The sequence below is a fragment of the Hydra vulgaris genome, chromosome 02, assembly GCF_038396675.1.
Source record: "Hydra vulgaris chromosome 02, alternate assembly HydraT2T_AEP".
NCBI classification, from domain to species: Eukaryota; Metazoa; Cnidaria; class Hydrozoa; order Anthoathecata; family Hydridae; genus Hydra; species Hydra vulgaris.
The window spans coordinates 48,068,331-48,088,724 of NC_088921.1; the positions used below are offsets into that span (position 1 = coordinate 48,068,331).

Here is a 20,394-nt window from a genome sequence, read left to right on the forward strand (position 1 = left end):
ATCTAAATCATAATGATAAACAAAATTTTACATTAATACAATAAGCTAATGAAACATCATGAAATATGATTTTAGATGTCATGCAATCAAATAATGAATGAGATGTTTCTTATTTGGAGACTCAAGGGTCCTGATAAAATGATGATTATCTGACACTTAACCTGGTAGTCTTTTTTAAAACTTCCAATTACTGCATGAACAATGCATTTCTTTATTTTTTAACCTTTTTTGTTGCATTCAAACAAAAATTTTGAATAATTAAAAATTAAGGGAGGAAGTTATTATTTTCAGGCAACATTTTCTCATTTTTTATGCCATTAACATCGCTTACAACTTCTGGATTAAGGCTTTATTTGATCACCAATCTATGGATAAGTTTGAATTTTCTCATCTTGTTCTGTAAAAAATATTTATATTTAATAAAGCTGATCATATTAAGAAGATGATGTAACAAGCACAATAACACAGAATTTAAAATTAAACAGCAATTATTAGGATTTTTATTTTCAACTCAATATTAGAGCAACTTCAACTACTTTCACTTATAATTTCTTTTCAGACTTTATACAAACGAACAGCTTTTGGTATCATTATTTGCCACAGTTTTTACCAATTTCTCTTAGAGCTTTTTTTAGTCTTTTTATCAACTTAAATTAGGGTGTCATATTTAAATATATTTCTTTAAAAATACTTTTTCAAAACAGAAATTTAAAAAAAAAGAAAGAAACAACCTTATTGATCTTTTTCCTTTGAATGCAAATGCAAAACAATATGTGCCAGATTTAAAAAATAGACTTTAGATGAGAAGGAAGAGGTTCTAAATAGGTCAGTTTTACAAGTAGAACAAAAATTAGTTTATTGAAAAATTTATATGAGTATTTAAATGGTACTTGATATAAACTTTTTTTCTAAAAAGTAATTAACATGATATTCTTAAATTTTTACTTGTTTAGCATAACTTACGCAATTTAAATTTTTTTTTTTCAAAATAATGAGTTTGAAACCTTTTTAAAGTTTAAATATTCTTACCAATATTTTTAACTTTTAATAATTCCATAATTGAATATCTAATTTTCCATTTGATTTTCATTTCATGCAGTATAAATAACTCATTCAATAAACGTTTAGAATATTTTGCAATATGCATGGAAATCGCGACCGTCATGTTTACATTTTTATTATGCTTTCGGACTGAATTGAGAAAAGAAGTTGTGAATTATGACTTTTAAAAACTGGATTCTAATTACACTGGTCAACAATGAATTCTCCAGCTTTAATTTCAGGCTTACTAGATGTAGTTTTTCACGCGGATTCCAAATCTGTGTTTAGTTTTTCTCCAGCACGTCTGAATCTTGAGATAATGTATGTGTGTTTTTTGCACTAATATATAATTTCAGTGTGAAATATACTAATGTTTCTTTATTTTCAGGGTAATTATTTCAATAAAATTAACTTATATAATGCCTAGAAATTGCAAAAGTTCACCAGACGCCTTTTGTTACATTTGTGGGCAATTTACATTGTCAGGGCAGCGAAAAAAAATTACTCCAGAAATCTCGAAAATTTACAAGCTGTATTTCGGTTGTCCTTTGGGAGATCAAGATAAAACTTGGGCACCGCATGTGGCTTGTTATAATTGTTGCAGCTTATTACGAGATTGGATCAACAAACGAAGGTCTTCTTTTCGATTTGTTATTCCGATGATTTGGAGGGAACCAAAAGATCATTACAATGACGGCTATTTTTGCGCTGTTAATACTGCTGGATTTTTGTCGAAAAATAAGCACCAAATTGTGTACCCGAATTTGGATTCGGCCATGAGGTCTGTTCCTCATAACAGCACCCTGCTCATTCCAGTACCACCAGCTAATGGATTAGACTCCATTAGCTGGTGGATTTGGCATTTTTTCCTGAAAATTTGGGCGCTGTGAGTGATGAACAAGGTGAACAATTCCACCAATATATTCAAGTGGTGGGAAAGCGTTACCAAGGATTCTGGAATGAAAGCATGTTAGCTGACTACTGTTGGATGCTTTATAGTGATGAACCAGCAAAATTCTACAAAAGGAAGTTATATTCACAGAGATTTTAAGTGATTTATATGCTTTAGTCAACAGTCTTTTAAACTATTAAATGTGTATAAATGTTTACGAATAAACCTAGTCACAGAGACTTTGACTTGTTTGTATAGAAACATAAGTGGTGCTTGAAATATTGATTGTTTATCAATGTTTATGTATAGGGATAAAGTACAGAATGTCCAAAAATTAAAATTTCAAATATCTCAAGAACTAGTCGTGCTGGAAGAAAACTGAAAGCAGATTTGAAATCAGCGCAAAAAACTGGTTTAGAAAAAGCTATTTAGATTCATGGTGCATTCAAAAAGTATTTTTTTGTTGACCAATGTTATATTTATATTTATAATCTTTACAAAATTTAATATTTAATGTTAAGGGATATTATGTAATGTAAGGGGTATTATGTGCTATAAGAGTATTAAATAGAGTCCTTTAGAAAGGTTAGTAATCATTTCATAGGAATTTTTTTTTTTACATGTTTACATATAATTAGATTTGTCGTATAGAGCTTAAGACGACTTTGAAAATGAAGTCTTTCAGCTTCAAAAGCTTAGAGGGTTCAAAGTTATTGATTTTTTTGTACTGGAAAAATTAATGATATTTTGAAAAAAAAACATAGTACTTTCGCAATTAAAGTTTGATGTATTATGACATAAAAAAAAATATTATCGAAAAACCTGTAAAAATGCACTTTTTTTATTTTTAGTTAAAAAAACCATTAGTTATTATGCAATAAAAATCAAAATAATAATTTTTAACATAAAACAGATATTATTTTCGAACATTTTATAAAATTTTGCTTCTTTTGAGTACCAGGTTGACCGACTTTTGTAGAACTTTTTTTTCCAAAATATTAGAGAGCCTGTAAATGTTCAATTGACTTGGGGCATCTCTAAAAATATTTTTTATTCCAAAAATTTTTTAAATCCAGTGATAATTTATTATATCGCATATATTTAGAGCTATTACAAGACAGTTTTGAAAATTTTCTGTTTTTCAATTTTTTATATCTATTTCACAAGTTTTTATATTTATTACACAATTTTTTTATTATCTATTACACAAGTACTCGATGTACTTAAGGATGTATAAATAGATGGACGTTTAACGCTTCGTTATAGATCAAAGGCGCCGCCAATAACTGAAATTAGATGTGGGTTTGAATTTTTAGCGTAATTTTTTGAAATAATTTTACAAAATAAACCGACATATAGCCAACATTTTTGCTTCGCAAACTTCTTTTAGTAAACATTTTATTACCCGTAAAACACTAACTTTTGGGAAATGTAAACGCAATTTATGTAATTAAGAATGTCTCATGTGAGAGTAAATATTTTAATCGGTTTCGAAGCTTTGTTGGATATTAACTTATTTTCAAAAAAACTTCAAAGACGTCAAAAATAATATTTTTGTAAAAATGCAACGTGATGTACTAAAATGAATATTGTAAAGTAAAAAGAATTTGTATAGGTATCATAAGATCATTTATTTCATATCGTAGGTCATTTATATCATCGATCAATCGTAGATCATTTATATCATATCATAGATCATTTATATATTGAACTAGAGATTGTTGGCAACCATTACTCCCTACATTTAAGTTTCGCTAATCTCTTAAAGATTTAAATTTCTCTTTTTTAGACGGAAATCAAATCAGTTTTCGTCTCACAACTTTGTTTTATTATTTTTCGGTATTTGAATTTTTTTTACAAGTAGAGTTCTAGAATAATCATTTGATTAAAAACTTTTTGTTATATAGATATGCAGGAGTTATACAAGGGTCATTGAATATATAGAATATTTTCTAACAAAATAGTTAAACATATTAACCACAATACTTTACGCGATAAAGTTTTTTTTATTTAATTGGATAGATTATCATTTCGTTGTATAATCGTATAAAAGTATTTCCGCGTGACGCAAATATTTTTTATTGTTTGGCTATCGTTATTTATAATAATTGCTAGCGCGCGTATTTTGACTTTTAAACAATGAGTTAAACACCCACCCACTATGTGTTTTTGGGTGGCCAAAATACGAAAAAAAGTTGTCTCAGATTTTTGAAAACTAAATTCCTACTGCTTTAAAATACTCAGTTTAAGGAAAATTTAAAATATTTTTACTCTAGTGGTAGTAATCCCAGAGAAAGTGACCATCAAAGTCAAAAATGGTTGCCAAATTTAAGTTTTAAAAAAAAATCACGTTTTTGTTTTTCTTGCAGTGTTTCGCGAATAATTTTTATTTTTCTGTTAATTTATATATTAAAGAGTATCAAATTATATAGGTCTTAAGATGTTCAAGAATTTCAAAAATTGAAAAAAAAAATTTCTTTTTCAATTTTCATGATGTTCTAAGCTGAAAAAAAAAGTTTAAATCACAACTTCCAACTTCCGTGAACTCGCAAAAAATATAGTATCAAAAGGTATCAACCAAAGTATTATTAAATAACGTGGAATTGAGTCTATTTTTAAGAAGATAAAAAATTAGCGGCGACTTTTTGCGACTATGAGAGAAATTTCTATTTAAAGTTTGCGCTACCTGGATTTTAACCAATTTTCAATTTTTTGTTTTCCCAAGTGATAATTGATCAAGAGTTTACATAAGACTTTGTATTCAATAATGAATTGAAAATGATAATTGAATACAAAGTTTGTTATTGATAATTGACATTTAACTTGGTAATCGTTTGCATATATGTTATTATTTTATGCTTAAAATTAACATGCTTGAAATTGACATAATTAAAAAAAAAATAATTAAAAAGTTATTTATTGTACTAAAATTAAAAGCAATGGATTTTACAACTAAAGATATTATTAGCTGTTTCAAATATTCAACAAAAGAAGAAAATATAAACAATGCTTTACTTTTCGTAACTTCTAGAGTTTGTATAAGTGATGGTAAAAAACAAAACTTGGTACAAAAGTTATATGGAGTTGAATCGAATAACCAAAGATTTTGAAGAGATTCATCAAGAAATACATTTGAAAAGAAACATCGAAAATGGATAAATCAAAAGTTTGAAATAAACTTTTCGTCATTGGAATTGGCATATAATATAAACGGCCGACCAAAAAAAGATTTCGATGATATGAGTAAGAAAAGTAAACGTCGGATAATCGCAGGAGAGCATACAAATTCAAATTTTGATTCAATTAAAAAATCATTTCTTGTAGCCCGTAGAAAAGCATATAATCAAAAAGATTTTTCTTTATTCAATGAGTTAACACATGTCGTCAAAAATCATAAAGATTCACATCATATGTTTGTTCAGTTGATAAATGACAACGATGACAGGGACAGCTGAAAAAAGCCGCTGCAATAATAATTGACGTAGATCTTAGCGTATCTGGCTATAAACGAATCCAACAGGCATCTAAAATAAGATCCTTCTTATTCAACAGTTGAAAAAGCACTTAAGTTGTGTGGTCAACAGGATAATCACTTGGAAGTCGGTGATTTAAGAATTAAAGTAGATTTACAAGCACTTATGAATAATACCACTGAAAGAATTGTAAAAATTAGGCAAAAAAAAAAAAAAGGATTATTTGGATACCAGTAACAAACTAAGTGAAAATATGTTGCTTTTAAACAGTTGGGGTATGGATGGATCTACTGGGCAGGCTTTGTACAACCAAGCGTTTTCTGATTTTGTTGACAGTCAAAATTCAAGCATGTTTGCAGTTGTAACAACCCCTTTGAGGCTTAGTACGTCAAATTAAAAAAATGACTTTTTGTGGACCAAATTAATGCCTCTTAGTGTTAGATTTTGTAGGCCATTTGAATTTCATCAAAGAAATTGCCGTAGTTGTTTTAGGAAAAAAACGTCAAATAGAATATCAAATTTTGGATTTGCATTCAGTGAATATTGAATTGGTTAATGGAAAGTTTGTTATAATTGATTTCAACTTTATTTTGTGCATGATTGATGGAAAGGTTTTAGCAATTAAATCAAACACATCATCAATACAGTGCTGTTGTATTTTTGGAGCTACACCAACTGCAATGACTTGTTTAAAGAACTTTCTAAATGGATTTACATCAAAAAAAGGTACACTTATCTATGGGATATCTCCGTTACTTGCTTGGATAAGTTTTCTAGAGTATCTTTTTTATATTTTATACCGACTCGAATTCAAAAAATGGAGAGTAACCAAAGAATTCAAGACAGTATACGACAGCAAAAAGAAATTTATCCAGCAATTAATGTTCAAAAGGAAGCTTCTCCGAGTTGATTTTCCCGCAGTTAGTGGAGCAGGAACATCTACCACCGGAAATGTTTTCAGAAAAGCGTTCTCTTACCCAAAAGAACTAAATGAAATATTAGGGATTGATAAGACAATTATTAAAATATTCAAAAATAGAGATCATCCGATCCTCTTATTTGTTCCATCTCCTTGGAATCTATACGGACGAAGAAAGTTGTGCTCAAACTTCCAAAATAAGTAAAGAGTTTTTAATTTTAGAAGTGGACAATAAGGAATCAATAAAACTGACAGAACTAGAATTCTCAGACAGAATTATCGGAACCAACAGAAATTATTAATTTAGAAGATGAAGTAATGAACAATTTAGAAGCTACTAATGAAGATTATTTAGAAGATGAAAACATTGACGTGTGAAATAAATATAGCAATGTTAAAAGTAAAATTTGTGAAAAATTATTACTTTAAAGAAAGCTTTTTAAATATTCTCTTTTTAAAAATTAAAACAAGTTTGTAACCTTTTGTAGAAGTACCAGTGTCCTCTTCGGTATTTATGACCTACTACACAGTTTACTAATTAGGTCTGTAAGGGTAATGGGTTATCTTTACAAGTTACCTGCTCCAACGAAACAATATAAATAATAATAAAATAATACAATCAGTGGCGCGGCTAGTTGTTCGGAGTTGTCCCCTAAAATAACAGTGATTAGGGCCCAACAAATCTTAAAAATTTTTCCTTCATTAAGTTTAACTATAACTAAAAAATAAAAAAAATTTAAAATTTGTACTTTATAAAAAAACTCCTAAAATTGGGTCAAAACGCAGCGCTGTCCAGGTGTTTGAACTAAATAAGTTAATAAATTGTTAGTTTAAATGACATAAAGATAAAAAAATTAAATAAAAGTTATTACTTTCTTTGAAACTATTTTTGGCCACCCATTTGTATAAAATTACAACATTGTGCCATCTATTATTAAGTCCTTCATGTACTCAAGGACAGCTCTGTAAAATACGCGATTTTCAAAAACTTTAAAAAAACGATAAATTATACTTTTATTTTGCCAGGTTCAAAATAAAATACTTTAAAATTTTTAACAAATCCAATTAAATTAGCTCCCCTTAAATTATATTGCGCTTGTAAAAAAACAACTAAAATTGAAATTTTTGAATATTTTAAGTTGCACGAGAAGTTGCTAAAAACGCTCATATTTGTCTATTTTTTTCAAATTTCTTTTTTCAACATCTTCGCTTCCAAAAATGCTTCAAGCAACCACTATTAGAGTTGGAAGTTATTGGAAAAGAAAAGATGAAGTTTATAGAGCAAGATAACGATTAACAAACGACTTAAAAGATTACAAATTACATAAATTAGGAAAACAAGATGAAGGAAGCGAATTCTAAACAACTAATGTTTGAGGAAAAAAACAAGTGGAAGAGTTTTTAGAGCACTTAGGAATAGTCACAAAAAAGAATGGTACTTAATTGAATGACGAGTAATACGAGACTGACCTTTAGTAGATGGCACATACGCTAGCTCTTTACAGCATTGCCCGTTATTGTATTTGTAGAAAATTGGGTATATTATCTGAATTAAAGATCACCAGCCACTGTGAGCCCCATGCTGTAGCAGAAATGAGATCCTTTTCAAGCTCACATTGCCCCTCCAAGCAACCAGAGAGTGTTGGCTTGTTATAAAAACAAGAATAAATGGTAGTATCGTCAGTGAACAATGCTTTAGATATGAGAATATCTAGAAGATCGTTAGTGTAAATTAAAAAAAGTATCGGGTAAGAATAAAACCTTAGGGACCCTCTGAAATGATAGGATCTAAAAAAGAGTGCTGTCCATCGAGGACAACTTTTATACTGTGATTAGTGAGGAAGGATTCTATAATCTTAAAGATGTAACCTGATACACCGTAAAAAGAAAACTTAAGGGGAAGACCAACATGCCAAACTATATTAAACGCTTTAGAAACGTAAATAGCCTTAACCTCTCCACCTTTATCTAATGCACAATAAAACCTATCAGTTATTACTGTTAGCAAATCAGCTGTAGAACGAGAAGATCAAAATGATAAGAAAGTAAGATAGTAGATTCAAGATGAGAGATTAAATACTTGTTAATCAAAGATTCAAAAACCTTGCTTATGGTAGGAAGAAGACTAATGGGATGGTAGTTAGACGAGTCAGATTGCTCTCTAGAACCTTTGAAAATAGGGAAAACAGATACCGCTTTCCAGCATACTGGAAAACAAGACTCCGATAAGCACTTGTTAAATAGTTGTGAAAGTCTGGACAACAACTCCGGAGAACATTTATGCAATATTACAATAGGTATGCTATCTAGACCACAAGCTAAAAAAGAGTCTTAGCAGGAAATTACTTTAGATACGGAAGCTGGAGTGATACGAATGTCAAGCAATGAATCAACCTGTTTATTGACTATATTAGGTTGAACGCAACTAGTGTAATTAAGAGAAAATATCGATGAAAAGTTCTTAGCAAACAATTTAGCTTTGTCGTTAGATGAGGTGACAAAATCTGCACCATAAATGAGAGGTGGAATAACAGATTTGCCCTTATTATTGATACTGTTAAAGAGGTACGATGATAGGGGATTCTGATGATAAAGAAGAATTAGATGATATTTTTAGAGAGATCAGACCGTGATCAGAAGAACCTAAGGGTGAATGTGAGAAAATGAGCACGGACTTGGATTAGAAACAAGACAAAAGTCGAGTGTAGAAGGTAAATGATTCAAGTTGTCTGGAAAACAAGTTGGAAAGTTGGCTATTTGAGTTAGAGGTTTAGAAAGGCAAAAGTTGTGGGCTTTATATCCTGCAGAATCACTGACACTAAAGCCAAGCCCTTCATTACAACAATATAGGCTGAAAGATGAATAGAAAGGGCTTGGTCAATTTGATCAGAAACAACATTGAAAAGAGTGCAGTCTTGAGATGAAGGAGAGCGATATAGAACAAAAAGGAAGACAATCAAGTTAAATGGTGCTAAACCAAAGCACATAAAAGAATAGTCGGTGGATTCAAACTTAGTTTCGCGAAAAATTAGTGAAATCTTACGAATGTAAATGCCCAGGCAAAGCATGTGACTGTTGGAGTCTTTACGAACTAAAGGAAGATAACCATCAACACTAAGATCACAAGATGAGACAATTGAACTCAAATTAGTCTCACAAAAAGCAAGTAAGTCTGGTGAACTTTGTAAGAGATAAGACTCAACAGAACAAAAGTTTCTTTAAAAACCATGGTTATTAGTGAATGATAGGTTTAGAGAACTTGGTGGTGTTAATGGTTTTTTGTGTCTTACAATTTTTAGTACTTTAATCATTTTTAAATTTGTTAAAGAACTTGACTCAAAGCATAGATAGTGCTCAGTACACTATTTAGTAGTCCAAACTATTGCCTTATAACTATTAATAAACCCTAAGCTGTAACAAAGGGCTCCAGTTGTGGTCTCGAAAAATCAAAAAAAAGGGATTAACAGGGACACCATCCATGCGCAACATGGCACTGTTAATACTCTGATATTTTACAGTTGTTGATTGAATCAGCCACTCTGAGACTTACTACAGAGAAATCTGACTACCAGCCGGCCTTAGAACCATAAAACTGAGTTTTAGAGCTGTACCCTCATTAGGAGATAATAGAATGAGTTGCCTAGTTATAAAAATAGAGAAACAAGCAAAACCCATGCATTTAGTCAAGAAGATCAAGCATTCAACATCTTAAACTAGAAACAATGTATTATAAATGCATCTGCATCAGCCTAATAGATGAAGAAAGGGTGCGAGGCTGGTCAGCAGATAGAATCTGTTTACCGCTTAAGTCTTTGCCTAGGAGGCCTTCTACAAGACAGTAGCCGGATAAGTTTAACATCTGCCCAAGATAAGTGTTTTTATTGAGACACTATTGCTAACCTTTTTTCAACCAAGAGCCCAAAGGGGGTGTTTTAAGTTGGAATTGGCTTCTCCTAGCCTTTGCCTTAAAAAGCGTATCATACAAGACAGCAGAATATGAAGCAGGTTGTAATGGGTTACATTTTACCAGTCGCAGGATAACCTGACCTGACCTTGGAATCGCCACGAAATATGTATGAGAGGTACATGCTGCCCATGATGATCTGTACTCGTAAACGAATGAAGCCAGAATTTATGGATGGAGCACCACCAGGTGCCTGGGCTGAATGTCACTCAAGTGGGTGGATACAAAAAAATAGTTTATTGTTTGGTTAAGAAAATCTTTTTAAAGAAAAAATATTTCGCTCAACGAGGAAAAAGTTTTCCTTTGCCATACTTTCCAATGTTCGTAACCTATATTAAGCATTAGAAAAGAGTGGCATGTCAAAAATTTTCTTATTATAAAAATATTTTGACCTTTATGATTGTTTCCTGCTGCTATATATGAATAATTCGGTTATAAATCAACTTTAACTAGTTTATTTAAAAAATTATTCGAATACACGCATTGCAATTCAAAAGTATAATTCTAATTTTACATTTCTAGTTTAATGAAAAAAGCAACATGTTTTATTATAAACCAAGCTAGCGAAAAGTATTCTGAGAAAGGACTAAAAAAATTAGTTTGAGTCAAGTCTGCAAACTAAAACATTTTCACTTGATGTTTTTTTTTTTCTCGGATGTCTATTTTAATAATCATGCTTTTATATAATTAAGATTATAAAACTAATAATGCTTGGGTAAACACTTTGCTACTCCATAGAAAACAATTTAAAATCTAACCATCAAATGTATATATATTTGATAAAAGTTATTGAAATAAAGTGACCATATAAAGGATAAATATAATATGATGTGGAACAGACTTACGTGACCTTTTTAATGGTTCCCGACAGCTAGTTTGTTATTATTTTCAAAATCGTATTGGCAATAGTTGTTTTTAAATAGATATAAAATGCGCACCAGATATGAATCGTATTACTCGAAAAATTTCTTTTGTTCTTATGCGATGGCGAGTAAATGTTTAAATCTACAAGAAAATATAAAAAACCGTCCTTAAGTATATCGAGTAGTGATCGAACGAAATTCTGTTTCGGTATCGGTTTTGGCCAAAACTTTAGTTTGAACCGATACCAAAATTTCTGTTTCGGTACTTTTTATAAATTCGTTAAAAAGTAAAACTTCGAAAGATATTTTGACAAATGTTATATTGACAAATAACAAAACCGCAAACAATCAGACCATTGCTGTGCGCATAATATATTGAATCTTTCACTGATAACGTTTTGTTTAAAGAAAACAAGTTTCACAGGCCAACACAATTTTTTTTTCACAGAGATTTCAAAAATAAAATTAGTTTCTAACTAAAATGAATACTTTTAAGTTTATTGGTAAAAACATTTTTTTTTAGTTTATTTTTATACTTTTTAGGGTTTTTTACCATTTTTTTTTTTTTTGCCAATAATTTTTAAATAAAATGTTTATCTAAAATAAATTTTAGTTTAAATAAAAATGTTAATTTAAACAAAAGAGTAAAGTTTAAATAAAAATGTTTAAATATTTATTACCAATAATTTAAAAAAAAAAATGTTAAATTTTCAAATTCAATTTTTAAATCTTTGTAAAAAAACGCTTTTTTTGAGACCCAGGTTGACATACTTTTGAAGTTTTTTTTGACAATATTAGGGATTTTACCCTAAATATTAGAGATTTGAATACTAATATCTTTAAAACTTGACGTGATAGAAAAAAAAAGGATTGTATATTTGAAATCAGAATGAGCAATTCTATAAGAAAAACGTTTTGTTGGCCCGTGTTTGGTTAAATAGAATAAATAGTTAAATAGAAAGTGAACAAGGAAAATATTTTGTGGATGTAAGCTTTTATTTATTTCAAAAGATTTTTCTATGAGTAATTTTATTTTTCTTATCATTTATTTATCACTATTAATTTACAATTATTATATAAGATGGAAAGAAGTCGTCAAAAAAAAAATAATAATAGTAATAACAAATCAAAACAAACAACAAATTTAAAATAGCGATTTTAGATAACATTTTCTAATGAAACTCATTTTTTTAGCCGAAATTTCGGTTTTCTTTTTAGTACAATGTTTGCCAAAATGTCGGTTTCGGTTTTGGTATTAAACTAGTATACCCGAAATTTCGGTCATTTTCGGAGTATTTTCTGTTTCGATCGATCACTATACGTAAGGCCCAAGAAGACGGGTTTAGTAGTTTACTGGATCCGAGACCCCAATATTACTTATATCAACTGAGCCGAAGTCTAAAAGCAGATTCTCTCAAGTACAAGAGGAGAGTTTATTAACATTTAACATCCGTCATTGATAGATTACTTTAAAAAGTCTGGGCATTAAAGGGGTACAAAAAAAAAGTCTACGTTTTGAACCTCTATCAGCTGTCACAGACCTCATTTTACATCTGCTTTATAACTGTTTTAGTACCAGTCAAAAGACGGTTAGAAACCGAAAAAATAACAGATAATTATTTCTTAACCATTGGGCAGAAAAGCAACAATTTGAACCGTTATTACATATAGATAGAAATTTTTCAAAGTGATTTTATAACTTCAGAAAAATTAAATGTTTTTTGTTTAATTGTTCGAATTGCCAAAAACAATCAATTTTTCGGACTAGAAGGTTTTACTTGCTTTTACTCGCATAAAATTTGAGGTTATACTACATTAACTCTGTGCACATATGCATAAAGAAATCATGAATTCCAGTAGGTACACCTTTTTGAAAATTATTTTATAATTTACAGACCATTGTGTCACACATTGACTCTTTTGAGCCGTTATTATATTTGAATTGAAATTTTCTATGATGAAAAGTAGACAACAACTATAACAAAATCCTATGCGATAGTTTTTTTTTTAATCTGTAAAGAGGTATTTTTAATCAATAATGTTTATAACGACAAGTTTGTTCTCTGAGAGTCTAATAAAATATTTATGAAAAATTTCTCATAAATATCTTATTAGACAATCAGAAAATGATGTTAACTTCAATAAGGATTAAATAAACTTGGAGATAATCTATACTTTGTATAAAACATGATGCTTTGTTTTAACATATTAATACTTGTTGAATATTTAGATTATAACTATTTAATACCCCAAGTATACGCTATTATTAAGAACTGCGTGATTATAAATCACATTGTGACGTTTAACACACGTAATAGCAAGCATATTGCGAAATCACGCAAGTATACTTTTTTTCACTGAGATTGTTTTTAAATGTAGCACAATCATTACTTTCCCAGTCAATATTACAATAAATGATAGTTGTATAAAATACATTGAGCAAAATGAGGACAAATCAAACAGCAATAAAATAGAAAAAATTTTTAAGTTGTGAAAAATTTTGAGCTGTATTTAAATATATAAAAAACAGACAATTTTTTTTTGTGCAAGTTTTTCAAAAAACTTTATTCAATTGAAAAAAAAGGTAATAATTTTATACTATCCTTACATTGGGGAGAATGAAATATGCAAGTTGAGGGGTGGTTTAAAAAACACTTAATTGAAATAAAAAGAAAAAATCACTTGATAAAAACTTTATTCTTGTAATGATGTTGAGCCGCTAAAATTAGAAAGGCCATGTGCAATTTGTGTTCAATATCAAGTTCACTTGATAAGAACTGTTACGTGTAAAGTTTTGCTTAATTTACGTAACATCCATCCGTTAGTTTATTATTTTAATTAAAAGCCCCAGTTACCACGTTAAAAATAAGGTTACTTTATTCGACCACACAGTTTGTCACTTGCGGTTTTAACTTATAAGTTTTTACCAGGTTAATATTAATTTAAAAAAAAGATTCCTGAAAGGCGTTCAAGAAAAAAGAAAGTCGTTCATTACAACCACTATTTCATTCTACCCTGTTTAATTAATTATTAAGAAATGGCACGTCCAATGCTTACACTTAGGAACGACACAATTTTTGATTAAAAGTAGTTATTTTGAATTTTTTTATTAAGTTAATAATTAACGTCATATTCGACTACTTTTTTTACTATTTGGTATTCGGTCAAATAATGCATTACTATGCATTATTTGGCCGAAAACTATTCTACAGAACACCAAATACCAGATTGAAGCAAAAAAATTCATAAAAAAGGATTACATATAACTTTTTTTTTAACAAATAATTAGCATTTGATGCTTAAAATCTATAGGAGGGAAGTTATGATAAAAACACTTTCATCGTTTGATGGTAGCAAATGATTGCATATTTCCTCATTAGCTATACATACTTAAAAAATAGCCGTTCACGATGTACACTGCCACCGGAAAATAATTATACAATTTAAGTAAAGTCTGTTGGGATAGTTTTTGTGTTTGCTGAGCACCTCTTTAATGGTTTGCTGCCCAACCTAAGCAAACAGTTTTATGTAAAAACCCATTTATTTGCAATTACACTTTTCTTTTCCACATCTTCATATACTTTCTGTAGAGGTTGGTGTGATCGTTTTCATTTACATTTTTCTCATGGTTCATCGGTGTCAAGCAGCTTTTCACTGAGAAAAATTAACCTTTTACAGACCTAATCTTTCACGGAGAAAAGTTTATGATGTGTGTCACACATTACATTTTTTTTCAGAGCATTTAAATTTTTTGTTTGTCTTCACAGGAAAATAATTTTCGAAAGGTGAATCAATAAAATATTTTTCGAAAGGTGAATCAATAAGGAAGGAAACCGTATAATTGTCATTTTCATTAAAGTTGCTGTTTGGCTTTTTGTTGTTGTGAAAATATTATTTTTAGTTTTAAAATTCTTTTTGCTATACCTATCTATAGCAACTTCTGTTCAGAAATGCAAGATATATCGGAGGTGGTTATTTTTGTAATATTTATGAATGGTTTGAAGAGTATGATACATTATAAATGTCTTTTGTGTTCGTTTTAAAATCAAACACAAAAGGACTGGTATAAAGCTTTGCGAAATCTCGAAATTTTAAAATTTTTAATTCAGAAAACCTATTTTGGATATTAGATTGTAAAGAAGAAAATGTCATAATTTTTATGGATGTAGGCTGTAAACTGTTTATACAATTTAATGGAAAACTTCCATTTTGACCCTAAACAAAGCAACACTAGCTTAGATGGGAGTAGAACAAGGAATAGTATATTGATATCAAAGTAAAAAGGGAACATAAGGTGTATTAAAAAAAAAATACTATTGGCTCATGATAATTTTTTATTTAAATGAATTAGTTGATAGTACCATGGTAGGTTTTTATCAAAAAATTACATAGTTCTTTTTTTAATAAAGGCCATTTGGAAAAAAATAAGTTTTATATTTCATAAACAAAAATGAAATATAAAGAAAGAAACAAGCTTGCGCTTTGTAAAGAGTTCTTTGATAACCTTTTTTTTTGTTTTCTTTTAGTTTATTTTGTCGTTAAAGAATGTTTACAATGCATGCACTTATATCAATTATTAATGGCCGAAAAAATTCACAGAACCATATCATATAAAAAAACCATAAAAATGACTGAAAAACTCGCAAAAAATAAAAAACTTTATAAAAAATTTAAAGTCAATTTAATGATACAGAAGTGCTAAAATTGTTAAAATATCTATCAATTGTTTAAACGTTTAAAAAATTATCACTACATAGATTTCATTGAAGTTTATCACTACATAGATTTCATTAAACATTATCATTACATAGATTTCATTAAACATTATCACTACATAGATCTACTGTTAAGTGCTATAATTAAATCTATTTTAATTTCTATTTTTATTTTATTGCTATTATTAAATCTATTATTATTTAATTGAGCTTACTTTAAAAGAAGCAATTAAAAACTTATATTTTGAAATCCATAAATACTAAAAATCCATAAATAATAAAATAATAATAATCGTTTTGATTATTAAGGTCTAGTGTGGTCTTTCTTTTTTGTTAACTATGGAAACATTTTCCATGAAACTGGTCCGCGGTATTTAATTAAGATATTTAAATAAGTAAATTTTAAATCATATTTTGGAACAACAAACTTGTTGTCTAAAAACTTTGTTAAATACTGATGGTGAATTTCACTCAAATAAGATTGAAATACGTAAGGAAACAATCCCAATTTTGTTTTAAACATTAACTATAAAACTCAATGTAAATTTTGAATTTATGAACTTACATGAACGCAAGTAAATTATATGAACAATAAAACTTAGTGTTTTAAACAATTGCTGAAATTCGACTCTGCGAAGAAAATTTTAAATATACGCCAGTCTCATTACTGTATAGAACAACAAGTGGGCACGGGACGTAAAAAAGACGTCTTATAAACATCTTTTGAACATTTTGGACGTCCTTCGAACGTTTTGGACGTCTTTTAAACGTCTTTTGAACGTCTTTTTTAAGCCCACTGGGTATACATGGCAATAAATACCAACATCTAACGGCTGCTAATGTGTGGTCAATTAGCTGTTAAGCAACTTAACAAGATATTGTTTTCGATGTAAATAAGTAAGACCCGATAGGTAACAATTTTCAAGTATGCATCTAGAATTAAAATATGAATTATGAACACCTAAAATTAAAATTCGAATAAATCTGAAATTTTTAGGCGGACGTCAATAAGCAACTGATCAAATTTCTTATGTTTCAAATGAGAAATCTAAATAACGCTGATAATGTTTGTTTGGCGAAAAAGAAAATCTTTTTTCATTTCATTTTATTTGTATAAATTAAAATACAAAAAAAAATTTGTTACAAAAATTTTAGGTGTATTTTTCTGGACAAAAACATCACACGTAAACATATAAATTACACCAAAATTTTTTAATTTTTAGCAAAACTTTGTTAATTATTTGATCATATATAAATTATGAAGTGCATCAAAAAATAGCCACTACATACTTCCTCATAGCTAGCAACCACACGTTACTTATATAATTGATCTAATATCTTGTTTTGACAACATCAAATAAACATCTAAAATCTAATATTATAGACACTGTTGATCAAAAAATGAGACTTATCCTCAAACGGTAACTGACAGCCAAAAAGATAGAGAAAGTTGAGGCGGTGGTGTTGCAACATCTGTAATCATCTATTATGTATAAAATAGTCAATCCTCTTCCTGACTTCAGTTCTTCTTGTTTGCATTTATTTCCACTTAACTTAAGCTGGCATAAAAAAATGTATGACTAACTGATATGTGTTTTATTGATGTTGAATCTGTACAACCTGATTACAAATCATAGCCCTATTTGGAAGTCTGGTGGAAGAATTTTGGCTAAAATATTGGTTAAAATATGTCGGTTCAATTAGTCTGAAAATATAATTGAATGTAAAAATCTTAAATACAAAGTTGCTAAAAATGATTAAACATTTTCAGATATTGTGCACAGTAAATGCTGAGACAGACGATTAATAAAAAATCTTAACATTATGACATATATAGCATAATAAAAGTATGAAATATACGATCTACTTTTTCTAACAGCTCCAAAACACTTTGAGAAAATATAGAATCTTTAGATAATTATTTTGAGCTTCAAAATTCAAAAAACAAATTTGTAAATTGCATAACTTAAAATCAAATTTGTAACTCGCAAATTACAACTTTGTAATTTGCAAATTACAATTTTGTAATTCGCAAATTGCAATTTTGTAATTCGCAAATTACAATTTTGTAATTCGCAAATTACAATTTTGCAACTCGCGAAACAAATCAAAAATTTGTATTGTTTTTCTAGTGATGAAACAGTTGTAAACGAAATCAACTTTTTGAATCAAAATTTTTAATTTGGTTCAAAGAGCAGCAATTTTCGCCAGAAATCGTTATAAAAAAACAGCATATAGAATTTGCAACAAAATACGATTTCAAAAAACGTTTTCATATAACTACAAAATGTCAATTGTCAATCCAGAAAAGGGAAAAGTACACTAAAATTTTATATATGTGTTTAAAGAGGTTTTCACAATTTCTACACATATAAGTGCTCACAATTCACAAACAAAGCATAAATGTATTTTTATACAAGCTGTTATTAATTAAACATTTTTGGGTTTAATAATTTAAATGAATATTTCATCAATTTTCTTTGATTAGTTATAACTCAGCAATCCGATTGACAATGTCCATAAAATTGCCTAAGCTATTTTATGGATATTGTATAGAATTACTCATTTAGAAAAACACTAAGGTCCAAAGAAAAACACTAAGGTCTAAAGAAAAACACTAAGGTCTAAAGAAAAACACTAAGGTCTAAAGAAAAACACTAAGGTCTAAAGAAAAACACTAAGGTCTAAAGAAAAACACTAAGGTCTAAAGAAAAACACTAAGGTCTAAAGAAAAGTTAATATTTAAAGCAACAACAAACTACTAGTTTTTAATGGAAATAACTTCCGTTGGTAGCAAATCAACTTTTATAAAAAAGTATACTTTTTTTTTTTAATTATTTTTAAAAAGTCAAAGACATTAAAAGGCATCGTGAATAAGCAGGTAAAAAACTTTTTTTTATATAAAAGCTTGATAAAAGAGCAGCAGACTAAAAAAAATGTTATAGAAAAGCGAAAAATATTTAAATATAATCAAAAAATCTTTTTAAAGTAACGCAGACATGCTGGAACGTTGACTTTTTTTTATGAAAGACACCATTGCATTTTATTACAATAAGAAAGGTGTTTCAGGAATAAGAAGGGCTTGAAGAAGGGAAAGTATTTCAGATAAAGCATTTGTTACAAAAAGAATTTTCTGCACCAAATTTTTTTTCGCTTAGAAAAACTATTTTAAGCAAATTTAAAAAATTGTGTTTGTCTTTGTCTTTTCTTTATAAAGCTGAGTCTTTTTCTTGTGAGACAAAATTTGTCTATTATAAAGAATAAACGGCTTTCCCCCAAGCGCCTTATTTCAAAAAGCATAAATAAAACTTTAGATTTAGCAAAAAACGTTAAAGCAAACCGGATTATATTTTCTGACTAATTAAATAGTCTTTTGTTGTGGAAGTATTTACAGTCAACTGAAATACCGTAATAAGTTATTTACAGAGGAGTAAACCTACGTTTTAAAAAAGTAACAAATTTACAACCTTTGGAGAGTATAAAAGTATATTTTTTATAATTGTTTACAAGTTGTTATAATACATTCAACCTGCATACCTCATTATTGCTCATGCAAACATAAGTATCAATGTTGATATAATGTACTTAAACAAAAAAAAAAATATACATACCAAATAACTATAAACTGTTTGCCTGAAATCTTTTAAGGCTTTTTTCAACAAATGATATGTATCTACAACTAGTTGGCAGCAGTAATGTTCAAAGAAGTATCAAACGCGCATTTTAAGTGCAGATGAATTAAGTTCAAAGTTCACTTAAAGATGTTTGAATAGATTCTTTAATTAAAGATAATAATACAATTACAATAGAGGGATAAAGTTTAAACCTGATGATTAAAAAACTAATGGTTATTGCAAAAGTATTATGAAAGACTTAAATTATCTTGAACAATGTTTGTATATACTTTACACTGCATAACTTTCAAAAAATGTTTAATATAATTTAAACTGTAGCTTGGTGAAATGCGAAAAAATGTTATGCATGAAATAATTTTGATTTGTTTTTTTAAATCGAAATAGCGTAAAAGAAAATCATTAATGCATCAGCATTAAACAAATTAAAACTTGCATGTTTTATAAAAAAACTAGGAAGAAAAGAAGTGACAATTTTTTATATATGTTGCTAACTAACAATTTCATTGCAACAAGTATAATGACAACATCTAATAGCAATTATATTAAGTTTAATTCAAAAAAATTTTTGTTACATATAGTCAAAGTTTGAGGTAAAAAAAATTCCATCAAAATGGGTAAAAAATTTTAAATAAACATCAACAGCAAAATTTGTATACAATTAAAATTGCTATATCAACAAGTGGATGATCTCTTGTACCTCTTGTTTGTGTTTTTTTTTTTTTTCGGTGACGAAACCAGAATGGCGCTGTATGATAACTACAAATCATAATAAAAAATACTTCAAATAGCTCAACACCATTTTAAAAAATCTTATTTTATTGCCAGTAATGACAAATTTGTATTAAGAATCAATTACAATTATTCCTCTTTATCTAAATGGACTTGTTTTGAT

At 28.6% G+C, this 20,394-nt stretch overlaps 1 protein-coding gene across 3 annotated transcripts in view; it reads right to left on the reverse strand.

Moving 5' to 3' along the window:
* LOC100200336 (very long chain fatty acid elongase AAEL008004) overlaps window positions 1-19,629 on the reverse strand; it is a 30,496-nt gene extending 10,867 nt beyond the window's left edge. Inside the window, exon 1 of one of the 3 annotated variants that reach the window (XM_065791176.1) lies at window positions 19,479-19,629. The gene's annotated coding sequence lies outside the window, so the exon portion shown is untranslated. Of the gene's footprint in view, window positions 1-731; window positions 756-1,029; window positions 1,159-19,478 lie in introns of those variants that run through there. The other 2 variants (XM_065791177.1, XM_065791178.1) reach the window with 2 other exon arrangements.
* Between the last annotated feature and the right edge of the window lie 765 nt (window positions 19,630-20,394).